At 40.9% G+C, this 4,899-nt stretch overlaps 1 long non-coding RNA gene across 1 annotated transcript; it reads right to left on the minus strand.

The window, feature by feature from the left end:
• Positions 1–1,463: 1,463 nt before the first annotated feature.
• LOC135481326 (uncharacterized) lies at positions 1,464–4,529 on the minus strand. Its single transcript, XR_010446000.1, has 3 exons — positions 4,421–4,529; positions 2,056–2,155; positions 1,464–1,576 (listed from the first exon to the last, which is right to left on the minus strand). It is a non-coding gene; the product is annotated as an uncharacterized LOC135481326 (long non-coding RNA).
• Positions 4,530–4,899: the final 370 nt, after the last annotated feature.

A 4,899-nucleotide genomic window follows, 5' to 3' on the forward strand; every position in this document is an offset into this window, starting at 1 on the left:
AAAGATATACGGTTACCGACTTCGACGCGTGGCACACATGCGTCGAAAAATGCACCTCAAGCCAAAAAACCTCTGTCCCAACAATAACAGTAGCTTAAACGCCAGCAGATCCATGTCACAGCAGGCGTCAAATCCCTGGTTCTGTCAGTTAACACAATATGCTACCAGAAGTACCAGTAGGAACTTATTTACGATGTTAGCTGCATGGCACAGGAGCCCGGCAGATGACATCAGACATTTTGATTAACCGATTGCTGATCGGCCTGTGAAACATTTGTATTGGTAAAACTGTGAAGAACATACTATTTTATTTTTAAGGATCAACCTCTAAAACACAGGGGCTGTGTAAGGTGTTAGCTTTACTAAAACGCACTGGGCAGTGAACTTCAAAGAATGCACTATCGAATGACACCCAACATAAAGCAAACAAATACAAAAAGGTCAGGTTAAAATTATCCCACAAGAAATAAGTCCAAAAAAGCTGAACGTAATGACGCAGTGAAATTTAAGCAAGACATAGTTCTTTGCTGCTTGCTGAAAACAGAAAATGCTTCAAACAACAGAAAACGATAGATACACTAGTATACACCGTCAGCACAAACATTGCATGTGTATACACAAGAATAATGTGTATGAATCAAAAACAACAAACGGATATGAAAAACGATATAAAAACTAGCTAATTGCAGGTTTTTAATTAGGAAGCTATGTGAACAGTCAATTTCAGAAACCTTTGTTAAACACCATATAAACACCATCTAATTCCAGGTCTTAACTGGGAAGATAGGCGAGCAGTCATTGTCAGAAACGTGTATTATAATCGATATAAAATACCATCAAATTGCAAGTATTAATTGGGAAGTTGTGGGAGCAGTCATTGTCAGAAGCGCGTGTTATAAGCGACAAAAAAAAACGATCTAATTCCAGGTATTAATCCACAAACGCTTATTATAAACGACCAAAAAACGACCTAATTCCAGCCGTACATGTGTTTTACAGACATGAGGACCATGTTAGTAGAAAATAAGTGGTCTTCAATGATTGTTCGTGTGCAAATGCGCCCACTCGTATGTTGTCTTCCGCATAACTGTCACCAAGGCAGTGAAACCGGAACAGTCTTCAAATTCCCCGTCGAAGATCGGTTTTGAGCCCTCACCTTGTGGGCCTCAGTTTTTTGAAGGTAAGCACCTTTAACCACTAAACCAGAGTCAGCAGTCATGTGACAAATGTTTGTTGGGCCTTGTGTACAAAGTCTAAGCAGTCGACCACGCTCGTGTACTCTAACGTTAGTACAGGGCAATTTACCACGACGGTGTGTATATCTATCCAATCGCCGACAAATATACAGCGTCATCCATAAATGTATTCGGATTCAAATTCCTGGTTCATGTACGGAACCGGCAGCGGCGGCCTGGTGAGATCTGCCATCTTAAATCCGTGACAAGGTACGAGTAAATTTTCCTCTTGAAACTCGTTCATTCCTCCGGAAGTCTCCAGTGTAATTATACTTCCAAAAAGTTCATTGGCAGTGGTTATTTGTCGGGAAGGCATTTCGATGTTAACTGTAGGGGCGGGCCTGTCAAAAAAGAAGGAATTGACGAAGCGAAACATAGAAACACATTATCATGCATTCTGACCACAGAATGCGGACGTGGACCGGTTGGCATTATACTGGATATGTCTCATCAACTCAATGTGCCCAATAGCACAAGCTTTGCCTGTAGAATATACCTTCGAATAGCAATGCTGCTCTTTTGACTTAGCGATTGATGGACAGCTACGGCCATGTTGAATTTAACATCACCCGTTTTGCAGGATAATATGAATCTATTTAACTGGGTCAACCAGTTCGATTAACCAATTGGAATGGAGCTTTGATCGAAAAACTTACTTTTTGGATGATGATGATGATGATGATGATGATGATGATGATGATGATGATGATGATGATGATGATGATGATGATGATGATGATGATGATGATGATGATAATGGTGATGATGATGCTAATGGTGATGATGATAACTGTGTTCAGAACAAATTGCTCATACTTACGGCTGATTGTGTCTAATACAGCAGACAGCCCCAACGACGATCAGAAGCAACGTAAGAAATCCCAAAACCGAACCGATTACAGCAAACATCATTACGTGAGCTGTAAACCAGAAAAAATTTTAACCGTGACGTGGGATACTGAAATCCCTCCCAGTGGGATCTGATAACTGAAGAACAAATTAATTTTTTAGCTCCCGTTTCTTTGGTTGTCTCTTTAGATTTACTTGAGAACTCGAGGCTTCCCATGATCGACACAATGCTGGTATACGAAGGGGCGCCATCGGCTATCAGGGGTCAATTACAAACAAAGAATGTTACTCTACTGGTTATCTACATTTAAGTGACATGGAGTTACCTTTGGTCTCTGCAGTGGTAGAGGGGTCGACTACAGTCCTGAAGGTAATTGGTTTAAACCCAGAGGGGTCGACATGGGGGTACTGAATATTTGGTATATGCAGCCCACGAAGACGGATTCCACAGATGCGTTTCAAAAAACCGCCTTTAAGGAAGCAGTGTGCAACATATATAAAGTATCTGTGAACTTGTGTCCATTATAAACACTTGTTGCTTTTGGTTGTATGCGATGTGTGCCTGTATGTAGATGTGGTGATATTGCTCGCACTCCTTAGAGCGCATGTGCCTTTCTCTACCCTCGCTTTACATCACTGGCACTACTAGACACGATAGATCATGGCGTCTGTGCGACGCATGTACGCTTGCTTGGGCATAACCTCACCACTGTTCACAAGCAGAACGATTTAATCAGCATTCAGCAATAAAATTGTTTCAGGTGTTGGTTGGAGTCATAACAGATATATTAAAATGAATGCGGTCACTCTCGTTGTGTCAAGCGGGCTATAAATGACTCATAAAGCTCCGTCAGCACTTATGTCAGATGGTCGTTGGGTTTCCATTGGGCCCTACCCTCTTTTCGCCCATCGTAATGCTGGCCGCCGTCGTGTAAGCGAAAAAATTTTGAGTACGGCGTAAAATACCAATCAAATATATAAACATTTCACACCCAGACGACATGAAGTCGAAAAAGCAACATTTCGTTTCATGACGTTCATAGCGAGATGACGTTATCATTTCCACCAGTCTCTCGAAAAATATTTACGATATTCTACCCTCACTGTGAAATATGCATATATGTTCTGACCGCAACATAACCGCGGTGACCAATGAGGTTGTAAACTGAAACTGGCTGTGACTTTAAGTCAGAAGGTTTACAATTTACCTGACCAAGAGCGGAGGTTTCATCAAACATTCCGCTGATATATAAACCTCAAATGGTATCAGGCGCCTCCGTTTTCTCTGCTGATATACAAACTTGACGTCGTGCCAATGACAAACTTTCCAATACGGTATAGTGTCCCTCTCCTCTCAAAAGCAAGCTAGGCAATGCTCTGTTCTCCCGTATTTTTGGTATACTATGTTACAATCTACGAAAAGTCAGGATAATTTTGATTGTAGCAAGTGGAATATTCCGAATAATATTAACCCTTAGCATGTTTGGAATGTCCGACAAAATCTACCTATTGAAAATAATATATATCAACCTCAGCATAAATTATTACATTTAATTATACCGTGCAATAAGTATTTACACAATGTACTGAAAACGAAACGAACTAAACACCACGCTGTGACAGCACAACTAGCTCATTTAATTAATTAAACTTTGCTTTCACATGAAACTCACTTTAAACCATCAGGTACTATAATGAAAGCAGATGTGTTTTTCACCATATGATTTTGAAACTATATGGGTGGGTTGGGTGGGGCTGGTTTACCACTTTAATTATTAGCTTTGGACTTTACTTTTCTACGTGGTCGACAAAGATATGTCCATGTGCTTTCTGCATGTTGGATGCTGTAATTGTTACAACATAGTAATACTATCAGCCCTTTACGCCAAGATGTACGGAGCATTGTAAAAGCGAGACCAGAAATGCAAAAAAAATGTCCAGTTGGTAGTCCGGGCTAAAAAAAAGTGTTTTATGTGGGGTGGGGGCTGGGGGAGAGGTCGTGTTTTATGATGCGTTTCTTCTTTAACAAAATAATGGCTAGTTTCCACCAGGCGACACAATCAGCCAGGGTAGACTGCATTACACGTGGAATGCTTGCCCAGTGTACGGAACTGCTAGAACTTTATATTTTATCATTTTTTCTGTTCATTTTACTGAAATAGATTCCACATTCAATTTCTCTAACGTTTTTATCTTGTGCCAATGTTGCCAATTAAAATTTAGCTTGCATCAAACAAGTGTTCAAAGGGATGTGTTTAAGCCTACAATATAATCTGTCAGAGACTATGCATATTCGCAATTCGCCATTATACAAGGAACAGGCAATATACTTTTACCGCAGGCGCTTTCGTCGGGTGTACATGTCTTCTCATCATCTACACCTCCGGCGTCCCTACATGGATCCGGTAACCGTCGTCGGGTTCTGGTTTCACAGTTACATTCTCCCCAAACTTTCCATGGATCAGTAGGTTCTGAATGATAAATGAGTGAGTGAGTGAGTGCTTGGGGTTAAACGTCGTACTCAACAATTTTTCAGTCATATGACGACGAAGGAATCATTAGGGTGCATGTACGTGTAATGTGCCTCCTTGTTGCAGGACGGATTTCCACCGCTCTTTTATTTAGTGCTGCTTCACTGAGACGACTTACCAAAGCAAGTAGGCCAACCCACCCGAGCCATTGTACTGATACGGGTGAACCAGTCGTTATATATCAGTCTATTATATATCCCGTTCATGCTGAGCGCTAAGCGAGGAAGTTACAACTTACTCTTTTAAGGTCTTAGGTGTAACTCGACCCATTATTATTTTTTTTT

This window comes from Liolophura sinensis, unplaced genomic scaffold, assembly GCF_032854445.1.
Source record: "Liolophura sinensis isolate JHLJ2023 unplaced genomic scaffold, CUHK_Ljap_v2 scaffold_21, whole genome shotgun sequence".
NCBI classification, from domain to species: domain Eukaryota; kingdom Metazoa; phylum Mollusca; class Polyplacophora; order Chitonida; family Chitonidae; genus Liolophura; species Liolophura sinensis.